The sequence below is a fragment of the Mobula birostris genome, chromosome X (assembly GCF_030028105.1).
Source record: "Mobula birostris isolate sMobBir1 chromosome X, sMobBir1.hap1, whole genome shotgun sequence".
Lineage (NCBI taxonomy): Eukaryota > Metazoa > Chordata > Chondrichthyes > Myliobatiformes > Myliobatidae > Mobula > Mobula birostris.
The window spans coordinates 45,364,255-45,387,651 of NC_092402.1; the positions used below are offsets into that span (position 1 = coordinate 45,364,255).

Below are 23,397 nucleotides of genomic sequence, written 5' to 3' on the forward strand. Positions count from 1 at the left end.
GCCTCTTCCCCCCTCCCCCCTCCCCTCTCTCTCCACCCCACTCTCCCCCCTTCTCCCTGCCTCTCCATACATACGCCCTCCCCACTCTCCCTCCCCACACACACACCTTCCCCACACACACCTTCCCCACACACACCTTCCCCACACACACCTTCCCCACACACACCCTCCCCACTCCCCCTCCACACTCACCCCTCTCTCCACTCCCTTCTCTCTCCACACTCTCCCCACCCCTCCACTCCTCCCTTCCACACTCCCTCCATGCACCCCCTCCACTCCACCTCTCCACTCGCCTCCTCCCCCTGTCCACCCTCACCCCCTCTCTCCACACACTCCCCCTCTACATTCCAACCTCTCCACTCTCTCCCTCTCCACACTCCCCCTCTGCACACTCCCCCCTCTGCACACTCCCCCTCTCCACACTCCCCCTCTCCACACTCCCCCCTCTCCACACTCCCCCCTCTCCTCACTCTCTCCCTCTCCTCACTCTCTCCCTCTCCACACTCCCCTCCTCTCCACAATCTCTCCCCTCCATTCTCCCCCTCTCCACACTCCCCCCCTCTCTACTCTCCCCCTCTCCACTCTTCCCCTCTCCACTCTTCCCCTCTCCACTCTTCCCCTCTCCACTCTCCCCCTCTCCACACACTCCCCCTCTCCACACACTCCCCTTTCTCTCCCCCCTCTCTCTACTCCCCCCTCTCTCCACTCACCCCTCTCCACACTCTCCCTGCCCCTCCACTCTGCCCTTCCACACTCCCCCCTCCACACTCTCCCCCCTCCACCACACTCTCTCCTCTCCACACTCCCCCCACACTCTACACCCCCCCCCCACTCCACACTCCTCCCTCTCCACACTTTCCCCTCTCCTCACTCTCTCCTCTCCTCACTCTCTCCCTCTCCTCATTTTCTCCCTCTCCTCATTTTCTCCCTCTCCTCATTTTCTCCCTCTCCTCACTCTCTCCCTCTCCTCACTCTCTCCCTCTCACACTTCCCCCCCTCTCCACACTCCCCCCCTCCACACTCCCCTCCATTCCACACTCCCCCCTCTCCACTCTCCCCCTCTCCACTCTCCCCCCTCCACACTCCCCCCTCCACACTCCCCCCCTCCACTCTCCCTCTCCACACATCCCTGTCCACACTCCCCCCTCTCCACTCTCCCTCCACTCTCCCCCTCTGCACATCCTCCCTCCACTACCCCCCTCTGCACATCCTCTCTCTCCAAACTCCCCCCCTCCACTCCCCCCACTCCTCCCTCTCTCCACTCCCCCCATCTCCACTCCCCCCATCTCCACTCCCCCCATCTCCAATCCCCCCTCTCCACTCCCCCCCTCTCCACTCCCCCCCTCTCCACTTCCCCGGACACTCCCCCCTCCACACTCCCCCCTCCACACTCCCCCCTCCACACTCCCCCCTCCACACTCCCCCCCTCCACACTCCCCCCTCCACTCTCCCCCTCTCCACTCCTCCCTCCACTCCCCCCACTCCTCCCTCTCTCCACTCCCCCCATCTCCACTCCCCCCATCTCCACTCCCCCCATCTCCACTCCCTCCTCTCCACTCCCCCTCTCCACTCCCCCGACATTCCCCCCCGACATTCCTACCCCGACGTTCCCCCCTCTACATTCCCCCCCTCTACATTCCCCTCTCCACACTCCCCCTCTCCGCACTCTCCCCTCTCCGCACTCTCCCCTCTCCGCACTCTCTCCTCTCCGCACTCTCTCCTCTCCACATTCTCTGCTCTCCACACTCTCTCCTCTCCACACTCTCTCCTCTCCACACTCCCTCTACTCTCTCTCTCTACACTCCCCCTCCCCACTCCCCCCTTCACTTCTCCTCCCCTCTCCACTCTCCCCTCTCCACACTCTCCCCCCTACATTCCCCTCTCCACCCTCCCCTCTCCACCCGCTCCGCTCCCCCCTCTACATTTCCCACTCTCCACTCTCTCCCTCTCCACTCCCCCTCTTCACTCTCCCCTCCCCTCTCAACAATCCCCTCTCCACGCTCCCCCTCCACACGCTCCCCCTCCACACACTCCCCTCCTCTCCCCTCTCTCCCCTCTCTCCCCTCTCCCCCTCCCCGCCTCTACCCCCCTCCCCTCTCCCCTCTCTCTCCACCCCTCTCTCCCCCCTCTCTCCCCCTCTCCACCCCTCTCTCCCCCCTTCTCCCTGCCTCTCCACACATACGCCCTCCCCACTCTCCCTCCCCATACACACACCTTCCCCACACACACCTTCCCCACACACACCTTCCCCACACACACCCTCCCCACTCCCCCTCCACACTCACCCCTCTCTCCACTCCCTTCTCTCTCCACTCGCTCCTCTCCACACTCTCCCCACACCTCCACTCCTCCCTTCCACACTCCCCCCATGCACCCCCTCCACTCCCACTCTCCACTCGTCTCCTCCCCCTGTCCACCCTCACCCCCTCTCTCCACACACTCCCCCTCTACATTCCACCCTCTCCACTCTCTCCCTCTCCACACTCCCCCCTATGCACACTCCCCCCCTCTGCACACTCCCCCCTCTGCACACTCTCTCCCCTCCATTCTCCCCCTCTCCACACACTCCCCCTCTCCACACTCCCCCCTCTCTCCCCCCTCTCTCCACTCCCCCCTCTCTCCACTCACCCCTCTCCACACTCTCCCCGCCCTCCACTCTGCCCTTCCACACTCCCCCCTCTCCACACTCCCCCCTCCACACTCCCCCCTCTCCACACTCTCTCCTCTCCACACTCCCCCCACACTCTACAGCCCCCCCACTCCACACTCCTCCCTCTCCACACTTCCCCCTCTCCACACTTCCCCTTCTCCACATTTCCTCCACTCCACACTTCCCCCTCTCCTCACTCTCTCCCTCTCCTCATTTTCTCCCTCTCCTCACTCTCTCCCTCTCCACACTCCCCCCCCCTCCACACTCCCCCTTCTCCACACTCTCCCCCCTCCACACTCTCTCCTCTCCACACTACCCACCCACTCCACACTCCCCTCCATTCCACACTCCCCCCTCTCCACACTCCCCCCTCTCCACACTTCCCCCTCTCCACATTTCCCCCTCCACACTTTCCCCTCTCCACACTCCCCCCTACTGTCCTCCTCTCCACTCCCCCTCCCCACTCCCCCTCTCCACTCCCCTCTCCACACTCCCCTCTCCACTCGCTTCCTCCACCTGTCCACCCTCGCCCCCCTCTCTCCAGACACTCCCCCTCTACATTCCAACCTCTCCACTCTCTCCCTCTCCACACTCCCCCCTTCCACACTCCCCCCTTCCACACTCCCCCCTCTGCACACTGCCCCCTCTGCACAATCCCCCACCTCTACACACTCCCCCCCTCTGCACACTCACCCCCTCTGCACAATCCCCCACCTCTGCACACTCCGCCCCTCTGCTCACTCACCCCCTCTCCACACTCCCCCTCTCCACACTCCCCCTCTCCACACTCCCCCTCTCCACACTCCCTCTCTCCACACTCCCCCCTCTCCACACTCCCCCCTCTCCACACTCCCCCCTCTCCTCACTCTCTCCCTCTCCTCACTCTCTCCCTCTCCTCACTCCCTCCCTCTCCACACTCTCCCCCCTCCACACTCTCTCCCCTCCACACTACTCCCCCACTCCACACTCCCCCCTCTCCACACTCCGCCCCTCCACACTTTCCCCTCTCCACACTCCCCTACTCTCCCCCTCTCCACTCCCCTCTCCACTCGCCTCCTCCACCTGTCCACCCTCGCCCCCCTATCTCCACACACTCCCCCTCTACATTCCAACCTATCCACTCTCTCCCTCTCCACACTCTCCCCTCTCCACACTCTCCCCCCTCCATTCTCTCCCTCTCCACACCCCCCCCTCCGCTCTACCCCTCTCCACACACTCCCCCTCTCCACGCTCCCCACTCCACACTCCCCCCTCCACACTCTCCCTCTCCACACATCCCCTGTCCACACTCCCCCCTCTCCAATCCCCCCTCCACTCTCCCCCTCTCCACTCCTCCCTCCACTACCCCCCTCTGCACATCCTCCCTCTCCAAACTCCCCCCTCCACTCCCCCCACTCATCCCTCTCTCCACTCCTCACTCTCTCCACTCCTCCCTCTCTCCACTCCCCCATCTCCACTCCCCCATCTCCACTCCCCCATCTCCACTCCCCCCTCTCCACTCCCCCTCTCCACTCCCCCGGACATTCCCCCCTCTACATTCCCCCTCTACATTCCCCCTCTACATTCCCCCTCTACACTCCCCCTCTACACTCCCCCTCTACACTCCCCCTCTACACTCCCCCTCTACATTCCCCCTCTACATCCCCCCCCTTTATTCCCCCCTCGACATTCCCCTCTCCAGTCCCCCCATCTCCACACTCCCCCACTCTCCACTCCCCCCATCTCCACACTTCCCCTCTCCACACTCCCCCACTCTCCACTCCCCCCATCTCCACACTTCCCCCTCTCCTCACTTCCCCCCTCTCCTCACTTCCCCCCTCTCCACTCCCCCTCTCCACTCCCCCTCTCCACTCCCCCCTCTCCACTCCCCCCTCTCTCCACTCCCCCCTCTCCATACTCCCCCTCTCCACTCGCCTCCTCCCCCTCTCCACACTTGCTACCCTCTCTCCACACACTCCCCCCTCTACACTCCCCCCCTACACTCCCCCCCTACACTCCCCCCCTACACTCCCCCCTACACTCCCCCCTACACTCCTCCCCTACACTCCTCCCCTCTCCACACTCTCCACACTCTCTCCTCTCCACACTCTCTCCTCTCCACACTCTCCCTCCTGTCCACACTCTCTCTCCCTCTCCTCACTCTCACCCTCTCCACACTCCCAACCTCTCCACACTCCCCCCCTCTGTCCACTCACCCCTCTCCACACTCTCCCCGCCCCTCCACTCTGCCCTTCCACACTCCCCCCTCTCCACACTCCCCCCTCTCCACACTCCCCCCTCTCCACATTTCCCCCCCTCCACATTTCCCCCTCTCCACACTTCTCCCTCTCCTCACTCTCTCCCTCTCCTCATTTTCTCCCTCTCCTCACTCTCTCCCTCTCCACACTTCCCCCCTCCACATTTCCCCCTCTCCACACTTCCCCCTCTCCTCACTCTCTCCCTCTCCTCATTTTCTCCCTCTCCTCACTCTCTCCCTCTCCACATTTTCTCCCTCTCCTCACTCTCTCCCTCTCCTCACTCCCCCCCACTCCACACTCCCCTCCATTCCACACTCCCCCCTCTCCACTCTCCCCCTCTCCATGCTCCCCCCTCCACACTCCCCCCTCCACACTCCCCCCCTCCACACTCCCCCCTCCACTCTCCCTCTCCACACATCCCCTGTCCACACTCCCCCCTCCACTCTCCCCCTCTGCACATCCTCCCTCTACTACCCCCCTCTGCACATCCTCCCTCTCCAAACTCCCCACCTCCACTCCCCTCACTCCTCCCTCTCTCCACTCCCCCCATCTCCACTCCCCCCATCTCCACTCCCCCCATCTCCACTCCCCCCCTCTCCACTCCCCCCCTCTCCACTTCCCCAGACATTCCCCCCTCCACACTCCCCCCTCCACACTCCCCCCCTCCACACTCCCCCCTCCACTCTCCCCCTCTCCACTCCTCCCTCCACTCCCCCTCTACATTCCCCCCTCTACATTCCCCCCTCTACATTCCCCCCTCTACATTCCCCCCTCTACATTCTCCTCTCTACATTCTCCTCTCCACTTTCCCCCTATCTCCACACACTCCCCTATCTCCACACTCCCCAATCACCACACTCCCCTATCACCACACTCCCCTATCTCCACACTCCCCCACTCTCCACTCCCCCCATCTCCACACTCCCCCCATCTCCAAACTCCCCCCATCTCCACACTCCCCCCATCTCCACACTCTCCCCATCTCCACACTCCCATCCACTCTCCCCCTCACCACACTCTCCCTCACCACACTCTCCCTCTCCACACTCTCCCCTCTCCACTCCTCCCTCCACTCCCCCCATCCACTCCCTCCCTCTCCAAACTCCCCCCTCCACTCTCTCCCTCCACTGCCCCCACTCCTCCCTCTCTCCACTCCCCCCATCTCCACGGTCCCCCCTCTCCACTCTGTCTCCAATTCCCTCTCCAATTCCCTCTCCAATCCCCCTCTCCAATCCCCCTCGCCACTCCCCCTCTCCACTCACCCCGACATTCCCCCCCGACGTTCCCCCCGCGACATTCCCCCCCGACGTTCCCCCCTCTACATTCCCCCCCTCTACATTCCCCTCTCCACATTCCCCCCTCCACACTCCCCCTCTCCGCACTCACCCCTCTCCGCACTCACCCCTCTCCGCACTCTCTCCTCTCCACACTCCCCCCCCACTCCACACTCCCCCCTACTCTCTCCCTCTACACTCCCCCTCCCCACTCCCTCCTTCACTTCTCCTCCCCTCTCCACTCTCCCCTCTCCACACTCTCCCCCCTACATTCCCCTCTCCACACTCCCCTCTCCACCCTCTCCGCTCCCCCCTCTACATTCCCCCTCTACATTTCCCACTCTCCACTCTCTCCCTCTCCACTCCCCCTCTTCACTCTCCCCTCCCCTCTCAACAATCCCCTCTCCACGCTCCCCCTCCACACACTCCCCTCCTCTCCCCTCCTCTCCCCTCTCTCCCCTCTCCCCCTCCCCGCCTCTACCCCCCTCCCCCCTCCCCTCTCTCTCCACCCCTCTCTCCCCCCTTCTCCCTGCCTCTCCACACATACGCCCTCCCCACTCTCCCTCCCCATACACACACCCTCCCCACTCCCCCACCACACTCACCCCTCTCTCCACTTGCTCCTCTCCACACTCTCCCCACCCCTCCACTCCTCCCTTCCACACTCCCTCCATGCACCCCCTCCACTCCCCCTCTCCACTCGCCTCGTCCCCCTGTCCACCCTCACCCCCTCTCTCCACACACTCCCCCTCTACATTCCAACCTCTCCACTCTCTCCCTCTCCACACTCCCCCCTTCCACACTCCCCCCTCTGCACACTCACCCCCTCTGCACAATCCCCCACCTCTGCACACTCCCCCCTCTCCACACTCCCCCCCTCCACACTCTGCCCCTCTCCACACTCCCCCCTCTCCACACTCCCCCCTCTCCACACTCCCCCCTCTCCACACTCTCTCCTCTCCACACTCTCTCCTCTCCACACTCTCTCCTCTCCACACTCCCCCCTCTCCACTCTCCCCCCTCTCCACTCTCCCCCCCTGCACTCTCCCCTCTCTCCACACACCCCTCTCCACACTCCCCCATCTCCACTCCCCCCTCTCCACTCCCCCGACATTCCCCCCTCTACATTCCCCCCTCTACATTCCCCCCTCTACATTCCCCTCTCCACTCCCCCCATCTCCACACTCCCCCACTCTCCACACTCCCCCACTCTCCACTCCCCCCTCCACACTTCCCCCCTCTCCTCACTTCCCCCCTCTCCTCACTTCCCCCCTCTCCTCACTTCCCCCCTCTCCTCACTCCCCCTCTCCACTCTCCCCCTCTCCTCTCCCCCTCTTCACTCCACACTCCCCTCTCCACACTCCCCTCCACACACTCTCCCCTCAACACTCTCCCCTGTCCACACTCCGCCGTCTCCACACTCTCCCTTCTCCACACTCCCCCTTCTCCACACTCCCCCATCTCTCCCCCTTTACATTCCCCCCTCTACATTCCCCTCTCTACATTCCCCTCTCTACATTCCCCCCTCTACATTCCCCCTCCACTCCCCTCCTCAACTCCCCCCTCTCCCCTCCATTCTCCCCCTCCATTCTCCCCCTCCACTCTCCCCCTTTCCACTCCCCCTCCTCCACTCCCCCTCCTCCACTCCCCCCTCCACTCCCCCCCTCTCCACTAACCCCCCTCTCCACTCCCCCCTTCCACTCCCCCCTCTCCACTCCCCCCTCTCCACTCGCCTCCTCCCCTTCTCCACACTCGCTACCCTCTCTCCACTCGCTACCCTCTCTCCACACAGTTTCCCCTCTACACTCCCCCCTCTACACTCCCCCCTCTACTCCTCCCCTCTCCACACTCTCCACACTCTCTCCTCTCCACACTCTGTCCTCTCCACACTCCCCCCGCCCTCCACGCTCTCTCCTCTCCACACTCTCTCTCCTCTCCACACTCTCTCTCCTCTCCACACTCTCTCTCCCTCTCCTCACTCTCACCCTCTCCACACTCCCAACCTCTCCACACTTCCTCCCTCTCTACACTTCCTCCCTCTCCACACTCTCTCCCTCTCTACACTTCCTCCTCCCCACTCCCCCCTCTCCCCACCCCTCCTACATCCCCCTCTCTACCCCTCCCTCGCCGCACCCCTCCCTCGCCACACTCTCCCTCGCCACACACCCCCCTCTCCACACTACCCCCCCACCCACTCTCCCCTCTCCACTCTCTTCCCCCCTCCACACACACACCCTCCCCACTCCCCCTCCCCACACACACACACTCCCCACTCCACCTCCCCAATCCCCCTTCTCTACACTCCCCCCTCTACAGTCCCCCCACGTCATTCCCCCCTCTCCAACCCTCCCGTCTCCACCCCCCCTCCCCTCCCCCCTCGCCACGCTCTCCCTCGCCACGCTCTCCCTCGCCACGCTCTCCCTCGCCACGCTCTCCCTCGTCACGCTCTCCCTCGCCACGCTCTCCCTCGCCACAGTCTCCCTCGCCACAGTCTCCCTCGTCACACTCCCCCCTCTCCACACTCCCCGCCTCACCACACTCCCCGCCTCTCCACACTCCCCCCTCCACACTCCCCCCTCCCCACACTCCCCCCCTCTCCCCATACTCCCTCTCTCCACACTCCCCCCTCTCTCCACACTCTCCCCCCTCCACACTCTCCCCCCTCCACACTCTCCCCCCTCCACACTCTCCCCCCTCCACTCTCCCCTCTCCACACTCTCCCCTCTCCACACTCCCCCCTCTCCACACTCCCCCATCTCTCCCCTCTCTACACTCCCCCCTCTACACACCCCGTACGACATTCCCCCTCTCCCCTCCCCCTTGCCATGCTCTCCCTTGCCACACAGCCCCCTCTCCACACTACCCCCCATACTCTCTCCCTCTCTACTCTACCTCTGTCCACACACTCCCCCCCTCTCTCCCCCTCTTCTCCACACATACGCCCTCCCCACTCCCCCTCCCCACACACACCCTCCACACTCCCCCCTCCACACTCCCCCTTCCACACTCCCCCCTCTCCACACTCCCCCCTCTCCACGCTCCCCCTCCACTCTCCCCTTCTCCACTCCTCCCTCTCCCCCTCTCCACGCTCCCCCTCTCCCCTCTCCCCCTCCCTCTCCACTCTCCTCTCTCCACACACACACCCTCCCCACTCTTCCCTCCACACTCCCCTCTCTCCTCCACCCTCCTCTGTTCTGTGAATGTCAAACCCGCTTAAACAGTGTGACTGTGACTCAAGCTGACATTGTGATTTACGGCTGAATGCACGCCACACTAGAACCATTGGCACACAGACAAGACTGTGCTGCTACTGGCACCCATGCGCACTGCAGGTTTGGGTCTTATGACTTCTGCTGTCCTTAGGAAACAGAGGTGGAGCATAATACAGGATGTGCAGATTAATGGCAGATTCTGAAGAGTTGGTGAAGCAGATTTCCTTCTCCGGCCTGTGTTGGTCTGACAGCTGTACTTTCCTTTGGCTTTTTTAAAATATAGTGATTTAGATGTGAATGTTTCAGCTTGGTCACATATCTTTATTCAGTAAGTCTCTAAGGCCTGTGAAGGTATGTAGCTCTCTGGGTAGTGGCATTTTTGTGGGGAGATTGGGGGGTGGAGGTTGCAAATTTGTATTGAAATGCATTACTCAGCTCCTATGATTTAGGTCTCACTATCTTCCAGTTCTTTTTCTTAAGTTTGCTGTAGTTGGCTAATGAAAATAAATTTTTGTCCTGTGAAATGAACGAGTGTTATATTTATTAGATTATCAGCTATAGGACTGTTACATTTTACTTCTTGGCTGCATTTAATTTTTGAAGTTTTTGTGTATTAGCATTGAAGCTTCGGCAACTTTCTTCAGAAATACTTTGTCGAAGTCTGTGAACTCCATGTGTAGTACTTTTAGTCATAGATTAGAATTTGAACAGTGTTGTTCAAGAAAACGTGTGAGCTTAATACTATGCTGTATTGCTGTAGTTCTGGGCATGTGAATGAGTTTTTCGAGGTTGAAAGGATACTTAATTCAGACTCATCATTTTATTTCATTGGGACCATTTGGTGATATGCCTCATTGAAAATGGTAACTTGGTCTACTGTAGGCAGTTCTCAAAGTGTTGTTCATTACAGTAAATCCACTATATTCCCACTGGTAAGGGTACTCAGGTGCTAGTTGGAAATGAGGTAAGGGAATGTTTATCAAACCTGCAAGACTGTCCAATAAAATTGGTGAATTTATCCTGTAATGATTTCTATCATTTTAAAATAGTATATTAACTTTCAGCAACGTAACTTGCACTGAACTGTTTGATGCAGGGTGTTTAACTGAGACATCAATAATATCCCCCCCCCCCCCACCCCCGGTCTCAGATGCTGCTGGACCGGCTAAGTTCCTCTCGCAGTTTGTTTGTTGCGCTGGATTCCAGCATCTGCAGTCTCTTGTGTTTTTGCTGATTATCAATCTCTTGCTGTGCTAAGTCACTTAGAAGGTTGGTGAGAGTGTGGATCGAGCTACCAAGGCAAGTGGTGGATGTGGGTTTGATTTCAACATTTAAGAGAAATTTGGATAGGTACATGGTTGGGACGGTTATGGAAGGCTATTATCTGGCCGTAGGTCAATGGGAGTCGGCACATAAATGGTTCAGCACAGATTAGATGGGCCGAAGGGCCTGTTTGTGTGCTGTAGTGTTTTATGATACTATTTTCTCCTTTCATGTCCTGTCCTATAGCCCTTTGCTATTGGGAACAGCCTCCCACTATCCATAGGCCATACCTGTCTGATGGGAAAGTTATTGGCATTGGTTCTAAAGGGCTGTTTGACGTTCGTTTAGAAATGCACATAAGTAATTGGGCATGGATTTATAATGCAAAAATCTTAATTTATTTAAGAATACAAGAAGTAGTGGGAATTTTCTGACATCTACTTGATTTCAGAAAGGCTTTTGAGAAGGTCCCATGTGGTAGGCCAGTCCAAAATTTTGAACACCAAAGGATTTATGCAAAAGTGGCAAATTGGATCCATAGGCTCATTCGAAGGAAGCAATGTGCAGTAATTGTCAAAATCAAAGACTGTTTTATTACTGGGGCTTTATTAGGTTCAGTACTGGATAGAGGTACAAAGGAACTGTGGAGTACATGTCCACAGATATGTAGAGATGGTCACATGGGTCAGAAAGGTGGTTAAAACATATATGCAGTGTTTTGTTTTATTGGGTGCGCCTTGCAGAGCAGGATTAGAGTGAATTACTGTATAGATGACACTTCATTAGTCAACTATTTTTGGATGCACGGTTCTGATCTCCTCATTACAGAAAAGATGCAATTGCAGGGGCTAGGATGTAGGGGAGATCAATGAAGATGTTACCATGAGTGTAAAAGTACAGCTGAGGAGTGATTGGATAAGCTGGACTTTCCTCTGGGACTGATGTCACTGAAGTAATATGAATTATGGAGGGTTAGATTGTTCTAAAGACTATAAAACATAGGAGCAGAATTAGACCATTTGGCCCATCAAGTCTGTTCCACTATTCCATCATGGCTGATTTATTATACTTCTCAACTCTCATTCTCTTGCCTTCTCCCTGTAATCTTTGATGCCCTTACTAATCAAGAACCAATCAACCTCTGCTTTAAATATACCCAATGACTTGGCCTCCACTGCATCTGTGGCAAAGAATTCCACAGATTCACCACCCTCTGAATAAAGAAATTACTCCTTATGTCTGATCTAAAGTAGTGCCCTTGTATTCTGAGACTGTGCCATTTGGTCCTAGACTCCCCCTCTATTGGAAACATCCACTCCACATCCACACTACCTAGGTCTTTCAATATTCAAGCAACACACACAAAATGCTGGTGAACGCAGCAGGCCAGACAGCATCCATAGGAAGAAGCACAGTCAATGTTTTGGGCCGAGACCCTTCGTCAGGACTAACTGAAAGAAGAGATAGTAAGAGATTTGAGAGGGGGAGGGGGAGATCTGAAATGATAGAAGACCGAAGGGGGAGGGTTGGAGCTAAGAGCTGGAAAGTTATTGGCAAAAGGGATACAAGGCTGGAGAAGGGAGAGGATCATGGGACGGGAGGCCTAGGGAGAAAGAACGGGGGAGGAAAGTGCCAGAGGAAGATGGAGAGCAGACAAGGAGTTATTGTGAGAAGGACAGAGAGAGAGGGGGAAAAAAAAAGTATATATAAAGAAAGGAAGGAAGGGGTAAGAAAAGGGAGGAGGGGATTTAACGGAAGTCCTGTGAGTCGGCTGGTGTGATATACTGTGTCTGGTGCTCCCGGTGCAGCCTTCTATATATTGCTGAGACCTGACACGGACTAGGAGACCGTTTCGCTGAACACCTACGCTCTGTCCGCCAGAGAAAGCAGGATCTCCCAGTGGCCACACATTTTAATTCCACGTCCCATTCCCATTCTGATATGTCTATCCATGGCCTCCTCTACTGTCAAGATGAAGCCACACTCAGGTTGGAGGAACAACACCTTATATTCCGTCTGGGTAGCCTCCAACCTGATGGCATGAACATTGACTTCTCTAACTTCCGTTAATGCCCCTCCTCCTGTTCTTACCCCATCCCTTATTTATTTATTTTTTTTTTCCTTTTTTCTCTTTTTTTCTCTCTCTGTCCCTCTCACAATAACTCCTTGCCTACTCTCCATCTTCCTCTGGCGTTTTCTTCCCCCTTTCTTTCTCCCTAGGCCTCCCGTCCCATGATCCTCTCCCTTTTCCAGCCTTGTATCCCTATTGCCAATCAACTTCCCAGCTCTTGGCTCTACCCCTCCCCCTCCTGTCTTCTCCTATAATTTCAGATCTCCCCCTCCCACTTTCAAATCTCTTACTATCTCTTCTTTCAGTTAGTCCTGATGAAGGGTCTCGGCCTGAAACGTCGACTGTGCTTCTTCCTATGTATACTGTCTGGCCTGCTGCGTTCCACCGGCATTTTGTGTGTGTGGCTTGAACTTCCAGCATCTGCAGATTTCCTCGTGTTTGCACTTTCAATATTCAATAGGTTCCAATGAGATCTCTTCCCTCCTCCTATTCTTCTGAACTCCAGCAAGTAGAAGCCTAGAGCCATCAAATATGCCTCATATATTAACCCCTTCCCTTCCCTCAAGTAGCTCTTCATCAATGTCCAAAGTCCAGATGAGCCAAGTGGCCTTCCACATTAAGAATTTTCTACGATTTGATTGTTATAATACTTCAGCTGGAATATTGGGAGGGTAAGTTACTTGTGCTTTCTTCCTGCACTTGCAATAATGCAGCAAGTTTTCCTTGAAATCCAGTATATTGTAGTACACTCATTCTGCAAGTTTCTTAATATTTTAGCAATTTGCATGTAGTATGCTAAAGTCACTACAGAGAAAATCTTTTTTAATGTGTGATATTTCCCTGTTGTATAAATGTAACAACCAAAATGTGTTGCCTCTGGAATGGCAAATCCCACTATAATCAGGCGGCCACTAAAAACCTGATTTTCTTGGCTGTACATCTTAAGAACCTGGCAAGTTGTTCATAGCTTTGTTGCCAGCAACATTTGACTGTCACAGGGGTTGAAGGCTGGCAACCAAAATAAAAGATCAAAACCTACTTAATGTTTTACTCATATATTCAGTTAACTGTTTCAGCGCATCAGTTTTCTAAGATAGTAAATTTTTAAAAGTGTTTTCAAAATAGAAAATGTTGATTTATGTCTTGGGTTTTGCTTGTAGTATCTCAGACTGAAGTGAAATAAAGTTGGATTAGACTTTACCAAAACAGAAACTTTCCATGTTATGGTGTATTGGGTTAAATTACAGTCTTGATGTTCACTCAACAGAAGGTCAGATCAAGCAATTGAATGCAGTGGTCGGTCATGCGATTTTCTGCTTTCCTAATTTTTAAAAAAATCAATAATATAAATAACCCTAAAATTGAAAGGACAGCACATGAGCCAAACTGGCTTCTACTCCCAGTTACCTATCTATCAACTGGTCCAGTGAAGCTATTCAGAGCCTTATCTACTCTCTAATATTTATACCACACATTGCTACCAGATGAAAACAGTGAATAAAATATTTTTCTCCCTTTACAAGGAGATGTACTGAACTATCCAAAGCTGGAAGTGCAAAGTTCAGTTAATGACCCATGTTGAGTGTACTGCTACGATCACGTGTCACTTGGAGTGAGCAAAGGCACAGGAGCTTCCATTGTTAGTGTTTGCACTCCTAGATTTGAAATCTGTTGTGATTACAATTTTGGATGATATTCATCGACCCTCATTGAAATGTTAGCTTGAACTTTTAATGGGAACTATTTCTAGCATTGCTGTGGTCCTTAATGTTACGTTATTTATTAGCTTGTTAGCAGGGTTGCCAACTGTCCCGTATTAGCCGGGACATCCCATATATTGGGCTAAATTGGTTTGTCCCATACAGGACCGCCCTTGTCCCGTATTTCCCCCGCTAAGGTAGAGCGTTCCTATGAAACGGTTCGTAAGCCGAAATGACGTAAAGCGAAGAAGCAATTACCATTAATTTATATGGGAAAAATTTTTGAACATTCCCAGACCCAAAAAATAGCCTACCAAATCATACCAAATAACATATAAAACCTAAAATAACACTAACAAATAGTAAAAGCAGAATCGGGAAGATTAAACCAAAACCAATCTGTAGAAAAATAATCGGCACGTACACGCATGCGCACACAGGTGCCCGCACAAGGCTTCATAGTCATGGTAGTTTTTCTCGGGGTAAACACAAGTGTCCCGTATTTGACTGCTACTTTTGTCCCTTATTTGGGAGTGAGAAAGTTGGCAACCCTACTTGTTAGTAAAGATGCTACAGAGCACTTGTTGTCTATAGAATTTGTGTTTCTGTCTATAGAAAACGGGTGGAGGTAGAGAAAACTGGGGTACAGGTGTCCCCGGCTTTTCGAACGTTCGCTTTACGAAACCTCACTGTTACGAAAGACCTACATTAGTACCCTGTTTTCACTAACAGAAGGTGTTTGCACTGTTACAAAAGAATCAGTGCGCTATAAAAGGCAGCGCATGCCCCGAGCAGCTGCTCTCCCCGATTAGGAATGGCATTCTCACTGGCATTGCTTAAACACGTGCCTGTGAGCAGCCATTTGCAAGATGAGTTCTAAGGTATCGGAAAAGCCTAAAAGAGCTCATAAGGGTGTTACACTTAGCGTAAAACTAGACATAATTAAGCGTTTTGATCGTGGTGAATGAAGTAAGGACTAAGTGAGTTTGGCTTGTGGAAGTTGACAAAGATGATGTTGAAGAAGTTTTGGCATCCCATGACCAAGAACTGATAGATGAAGAGCTGATGCAATTGGAAGAGGAAAGGATAACAATCGAAACTGAAAGAGTAATGATAAAGTACGGCTTTAATTTTGAAAGGGTACGTAGGTTTAGGGGATATTTGCAGGATGGTTTGAGTCCTTACAAAGAACTGTGTGATAGAAAAATGCGCGAGGCTCAGCAGTCAAGCAAGCCTTCCACATCAGCCACAGCAGACAACGAACCTCGACCTTCAACATCGAGGCGGGCAGTCATAGGAGAAGATGAGCTGTCTGCTCTAATGGAAACAGACGATGACGAGATGACACCCCAGTGTTCCACCACCCCAACCCCCGGACAGATTCCGATTCGCGGAGAATGCAGCAGTAGCTGGGAAACACAGAGCACATCTTTAAGAAAAAAGCTGAAATAAACATACTAATTAATTAGGTGCTGCCCGGCACGTAATTGTTGGCCCAGATCAGAGGCGATGCTAATTAATTAGCATGTTTATTTCGGCTTTTTTCTTAAAGATGTGTTGTGTTCCTCCCGGCTACCGCTGGACCCCTGCATGCTTCGTGGCAATGTATCGGGTCGCTGCCCAAAGGGTGGGAGCCACTGCACCACCCAACCTCCGACTCAGCCTAACACACCCTCATCAGTGTTCTCGACGCTGTCCCAGTTCCGGTAAGTGATACTACACTGTACGTACATTATTTCTACTTTATATCGGCCGTGTATTTTTACGTGTTATTTGGTATGATTTGGCAGCTTCATAGCTTAAAGGTTACTGGAGAGCTCTTGCGCCGGGTTTTTGCCGACGGCGCTTGCGTGAGATTTTCGCTACCGAGAACAGTTCAGTAATGATTGTGGAAAAGTATTTCTACTTTATATAAGCTGTGTATTTATCATATCATTCCTGCTTTTACTATATGTTACTGTTATTTTAGGTTTTATGTGTTACTTGGCATGATTTGGTAGGTTATTTTTGGGTCTGTGAATGCTCACAAATTTTTCCCATATAAATAAATGGTAATTGCTTCTTCGCTTTACGACATTCCGGCTTCCGAACCGTTTTATAGGGACGCTCTACCTTTGGATGGCAAGGGAGCCCTGTACTGGATGGAGAATTTCTGTGCAGGACAATCTGTTTTCACATTTGTACATGTTCTTATTGTATCCACGTAGCAAAACTGACAATTTGGACCTGCATTTTTCTGTGCTGTGCCAATGTGGTCCATCTACCCTGAACAAATGGAGCCAACACACATTTTCCTTGTTGTTACGATTTTAGAAAAATGTACTCCAAAGGAAGTTGACTTGTAGCCTGTCAAGCCTGAAAAAGTTTACCCAGTTTTTATTGTTATTATCTCCTGTTCAGCTGGGCTATATTTACAAAATTTTTAAATGATGTTTGATATTGTCTTTTTGAAAAAGAAAATCTACCCTTAAAATCCATTTTTTGAAGATTTTTGAATAGAAGTCAATATTCTTAGTTGTTTTACTGTTGCTCACAATGAGGTTTTCCCCAAAAATGTTGCCCTGATTTAATTCTCACAGTCTCTTAATATGTCTGCATTTTGTGGCATGTAGGACTTCGTAACTCAGCGACAAATCGATTCCATCGCACCAAGGAGAGGGGCAGGATAGAAAACAGAATTTAGAGAAAGAAAGTTTTGTCTGATTATTGGTAACTGGTCTTGTGTAATGCAAAATTAGCCAAAACATGGCCTAGTTCCTTTAATTGTTTATTGTATGCTTATGTAAGGCAAATGATGTATTGGTTTCGTCATACAAGAACTTTCTTTGGAAGCCATCAGCTACTGTTGGAATATGAGCTCAGAGGTCTTGGCTGTCTTTGCTGAAATTTGTGTTTAGAATTTTATTACTTGTTGATTAACTGATACAATTTAACAGTGCCACTCTGTGATTTACACAAATGCTTCCTGTGGCGAAAAAAATCTTTTTCTATTTGTCATCCTGATACCATGGTTTTCTATGCATATTCCTTGCTACTGCTGCATACGGTAGTACACTGTCACTAATCTAAAAGATCTTCATTGTACTCAGTCGTGACTCCCAATTGTTTCCTATATCCACATTCTTGATGCTCATTCCACTTCCAGCACAAATGTACAACTAGTCATAATTTGGGGATTGATGTTGGCTTGTTATTCTTTTGAATACCTGTGTAGTTACACATGATACAGAAACTGCACTGTGGCGGACAGGAAGGCCCTACAATGGGCAGTCAAAACAAAACTACCCACTGCATCACTGGCACCAGCCTACCCGCCATCAAGGACATATATAAAGAAAGGTGCCAGTAAAAGGCCAGCAATATAATGAATGGTCCTACCCATCCTGCTCATGGACTGTTAGACCCACTCCCATCAGGGAGGAGGCTATGTAGCATCCATGCCCGGACCACCAGACTCAAAAGCAGTTACTTTCCCCAAGCAATATTGCTGATCAACGCCTCCACCTACTAACCACCCTTCATACCCCCCTACTACTAATTTATCATTTCCTGTCAGAGTCATCTTGCATATAGACACTCCTGCATCCTATTTCATTGTGTTTTTCCTAGTGTTTCTTAATTATGAGCTCTCCTATCTGATTTTTTCAGCTTTTACTAAAGTCAAGGTAAGGCTTTTTTCAAAACTATTGATTTCTTTTCCTTTCTCTTCTCCCCCTTCACATTTCCCTTCCTATTCTAAACAGTTGTCCTCTTTAATCCTTTCCCTTGCTTCCGCTCCATTCATATAACTTTTCTTTTGTTGTCCTTGTCCCTGGTATACAGGATCTACTGGGTCTCTGTCACTGTGTCTACTTACTGAACCATTGAGGGAATTTGTATCTCAAACTTAACAAGGGGCAAAACACCATTTGTATAATTAACTATCCATTTCATACCAAAAAATTAAAAGTGAACTAAAAATAATTACCACCCCGAGCACCTGCCACCTTGTACTCCTTTCCTCTTCCCCTCCTCCACCCCACCTTTGGCTTCTCCCCTCTTCCTTTCCAGTCTTGAAGAAGTGCCTTGCCCCAAAATGTCTCCATATATGCTGCTTGACCTGCTGAGTTCCTCCAGCACTTTTGTGTATGTTGCCCTGGATTTTCAGCATTTGCAGAATCCCATGTATTTAAAAATAGGAACCAGGCTCTTTGGTCTACCATTGACCACCCACTTCCCAGTAAATTCCCCCACCCCAATTCTCCTGCCATCCACCTACATCAATAAGTTACCAACTAGCAATTTTGTGGCACATTGGAAGAAACCAGCATGCAGGGTTAATCCACATGGTCACAGAGAGATCGTCCAGATTCAATATAACACCCAGCCTGAGATTCTCCAGAGCAACACTAATCACTCCGCCACTGTACTGCTCCTTTTTGTTAATCTTAATTATTCCAGCTTTTGTTTCATTAGGATTGGGAGCATAAGCTTTTTAAAAATAGTACATTTTAATTTTGGATTTCATCCACTATCTCAAAATTGTTAAATAAGGCAGTATGAATTTTTGTTCTTTACTACTTTCTTCAAGGATAAATTCAAGGGTTACCAACTAATTGACCAGACTTTTGAAACGACACCAGCTTGGATTAATACCTCTTGTGAAATGTTTTTTTTCATGTCATGTATGATATCATGTTCTAGCATTGAATTTTTTTTCTTTGTCTTACAAGTTAAGGTTCTCATGTGTAAGCATCCAGAATGGGCTTAGGGATTTAGATGCACTTTTTGATAGTACTGAAATAATTCTGTATAAAACAAGTAACAGTGGAGTGTATCTATTATAATGTGGTAACACACATAAAAGTTGCTGGTGAACGCAGCAGGCCAGGCAGCATCTCTAGGAAGAGGTGCAGTCGACGTTTCAGGCCGAAGGGTCTTGGCCTGAAACGTTGACTGCACCTCTTCCTAGAGATGCTGCCTGGCCTGCTGCGTTCACCAGCAACTTTGATGTGTGTTGCTTGAATTCCCAGCATCTGCAGAATTCCTGTTGTTTGCGTATTATAATGTGGTATTTGATTTCTTTGGGGAAAAGTTTAACTTTTCCCTTCCACTCCCCTCCCCCCCCCCCCAACATGTTCACTACATCCACTTCCCACTAGTCCCTTACTGGGTGATACACTTATGGACGTGTAGGAAAAATAAGTTGGGACTCAGTTGTGATGTTTCAGGTTGTTATAGTTACTGGCCTTTGTTGTTTAAGCTTAACTATGAGGGAGAACCACTTGAGAAAGATGTTGAAGGGCTACTGTCACCATGGCATAATTTTTAGAATACTTTGTATCGGAAGGAGGAAACCAGAGGTCCACGGGCCAGTCCTCATTGTGGGATCAGAGATGCAGAGGGTCAGCAGCTTTAAGTTCCTTGGTCTTATCGTTTCAGAGGATCTGTCCTGAGCCCAGCACTTAAATGTCATTATGTAGAAAGCACATCAGTGCCTCTACTTTCTTAGAAGTTTGTGAAGATTCAGCATGACATCTAACACTTTGACAAACTTCTGCAGATGTGTGGTGGAGAGTATATTGACTGGTTGCATCACAGTCTGGCATGGAAACACCAATATGCTTGAATGGAAAATCATACAAAAAATAGTAGATGTGGTCCAGTCCATCACAGGCAAAGCCCTCCCTACCATTGAGTACATCTACACGGAGCGTTATTGCAGGAAAGTAGCATCTATTATCAGGAACCCCACCACCCAGACCATGCTCTCTTCTCGCTGATGCCATCAGAAAGAAGGCACAGGAGCCACAGGACCCACATCACCAGGTTCAGGAACAGTTAATATCCCTCAACCATCAGGCTCCTGAACCGGTGGGGATAACTTCACTCAACATCACTTGCCCTATTGCTGAACGGTTCTCACAACCTTTGGACTCATTTTCAAGGACTCTTAATCTCATGTTCTTGATGTTTATTTCTTATTTATTTCTTTTGTATTTGCACAGTTGTTTTTTGCACATTGGTTGTCCGCCATGTTGGGGCAGTCTTTCATTGATTCTATTGTGTTTCTTGGATTTATTGAGCATGCTCATAAGAGAATGAATCTCAGGTTGTATATGGTGACATATATGTACTTTGATAATACATTTACTTTAAACCTACTGTGTAGTGCATCATCTCGGTCAAAAAGGTGCTATATAAAGGCAGAGGCTTTTCATTATATTTTCTGTGTGATCAGTTTTTCCATCATCTACAGTCAGGTAGGCAAAGGCAAATGTTATTAAAATAGGTCAAGTATTCTGATGTGCACAAATCCATTTTCATGGAACAGATGAAAAAGTTTTTTTGCAACTCTAATCATCATCATGTAGATAAGAATTAGAATGCAAGTGCTCCAGCAGTACTTTTTTTGCCAAGAGAGTTTTTGGTCATCTGTAAAGGGTTTTTTGCATCTGCAGTTTTTATTCTTTTCCTTTGTTTCTGTCTTCACAGATGCTCCCTGAGCTGCTGGGTGTATCACTTGCTTTTTCTGATCTTTATTTACAGCAATTGTTGTTTCTATTTTGTTTTTAAACATTGTGGTATGGGTTTGTTGCAGATGAGGCACAGTGGTGGGGAAAAACATGCCATGAGGAAGGGTCGTCTACTGGCAGTGGGATTATATATAGAACATAGAATAGTACAGCACAGTACAGGCCCTTCGGCCCACAATGTTATGCTGACCCTTAAACCCTGCCTCCCATATAACCCCCCACCTTAAATTCCTCCATATACCTGTCTAGTGTGGGCACATGGCCAAGTGGTTAAGGCATTGGACTAGCGACCTGAAGGTCATGAGTTCGAGCCCCAGCCGAGGGAACGTGTTGTGTCCTTGAGCAAGGCACTTAATCACACATTGCTCAGCGACGACACTGGTGCCAAGCTGAATGGGTCCTAATGCCCTTCCCGTGGACAACATTGGTGTCGTGGAGAGGGGAGACTTGCAGCATGGGCAACTGCTGGTCTTCCATACAACCTTGCCCAGGCCTGCACCCTGGAGAGTCAAGACTTTCCAGGCGCAGATCCATGGTCTCGCAAGACTAATGGATGCCTTTACTTATACCTGTCTAGTAGTCTCTTAAAATTTCACGAGTGTATCTGCCTTCACCACTGACTCAGGCAGTGCATTCCACGCACCAACCACTCTCTGAGTAAAAAAAAACCTTCCTCTAATATCCCCCTTGAACTTCCCACCCCTTACCTTAAAACCATGTCCTCTTGTATTGAGCAGTGGTGCCCTGGGGAGGAGGTGCTGGCTGTCCACTCTATCTATTCCTCTTAATATCTTGTATACCTCTATCATGTCTCCTCTCACCCTCCTCCTCTCTGAAGAGTAAAGCCCTAGCTCCCTTAATCTCTGATCATAATGCATACTCTCTAAACCAGGCAGCATCCTGGTAAATCTCCTCTGTACCCTTTCCAATGCTTCCACATCCTTCCTATAGTGAGGCGACCAGAACTGGACACAATACTCCAAGTGTGGCCTAACCAGAGTCTTATAGAGCTGCATCATTACCCCGCAACTCTTAAACTCTATCCCTCGACTTATGAAAGCTAACACCCCATAAGCTTTCTTAACTACCCTATCTATACTTCTGATTAAGTCATTATAAAGTCAATTATTACATCTAACCTGCGCTTAAAGGAATTTGTTATTAATTTCCTCTCAAAAATATGGTGGTGCAGATATCGTGTGAATGAATGGGCAGGTATCCCATCAGCACTCTAAAACATTCCAGTGCTCCACTGTGCTGAAACACTGACACTTTAATCAGCATTTATTGATTGCTCACAAGACACCTTTGTGTTATACCTGAAGCTTTTATGCAACAAACAATTAGCAAGGAAATCATGAAACTGCCAACAAATAAACTTAGAAAGAATAGTCTTAAGATGTCATTGGGTTTATTTTTATCTTCAGGGTCATTCAATTTATTTTATTCTACTTGTAGTTTTTATTCTCTCTCTGATCCCTCGTCCACTTTAAATTATGTAAGCATAGTTTAATAGGAATGAACTACTCTCTGGTTTAAAAAAAAGGAAGGAAACCATCTTAATATTATCTTAAAGTAGTCTGCATAAAATGAATTGCTTTGGCATGCAGTTAGGTAGTTAAGTTAATGTGCCATTTCAACACATAAAGATCCTATTATCAGTAATGGTTTGTTTTACCAGTTCATGTGTTGTTTTTATAATAGTGTTGAGAGAGGAATATTGACCACTGGGAGCATCCGTTGCTGCTGTGACCAGTATCATTGGAGTTCTAATGATAGATGGCAGCTGAGTTTAATTTTTCATGAGAATGAGCTGCATCTCCCACAGTACTGCACTGAGCTGTCAGTGTAGGTTATTTACTGAAGAGTTGCTCAGAGCTTTTGATGAACAGAAAAATCAGAACCCTTAAAAGAAGAGTTGGTATCAACAACTGGTGGATGTAATGGCCGGTTTCTTTACTATATTTCTAAGGCACAAAAAAGTGCAATTTGAAAGTCAGAAGCAATCTAATTTATCTGCCATTGTGCTAACTGATAATTAAATATTGATTCACTTTTCACATTCTTTAACTGTTAAACGCGCTATGCTATTTTGAGGATTTAATTTGAAATGGTGTGTGTTAGTGGAGAACTCCTGTTTTGAGGACAGTTTAAAACTAAATGGCTGTAGAAGGAAAAGTAGGAACAAATTGCAAATGGTTTGACACAACAAGCTGATTAAAAGAATAGAAATGAATAGAATGGAATAGTACAGTGACTTTTATCACTTTTGCATCCTATAATTCACACACAGTCATTTTAGATAGCACATGCACTGTTTTGTTTGTGTTTCCTTTTCATGGTATATTTTGCGTTGCCACAGTTGTTCCAGATCATGGTTTGTATTTTTTGCATTTTACAATGTGAAGGAAAGAGATAATTTAAATGGAAGAAATTGTGTCTCATTTTGTAAGGAAATGTCATGCTCTGTTTATT

At 50.3% G+C, this 23,397-nt stretch overlaps 1 protein-coding gene across 8 annotated transcripts in view; it reads left to right on the plus strand.

Annotated features, from left to right (window-relative positions):
• Positions 1 to 23,397, plus strand: part of raraa (retinoic acid receptor, alpha a) — an 866,000-nt gene that overhangs the window by 390,405 nt on the left and 452,198 nt on the right. For 5 of the 8 annotated variants that reach the window (XM_072249120.1, XM_072249118.1, XM_072249113.1 and 2 more), the window contains exon 1: positions 9,533 to 9,724. The exons of the other annotated variants lie outside the window; for them this stretch is intronic. The gene's annotated coding sequence lies outside the window, so the exon portion shown is untranslated. Of the gene's footprint in view, positions 1 to 9,532; positions 9,725 to 23,397 lie in introns of those variants that run through there. 8 annotated transcript variants of the gene reach the window in all.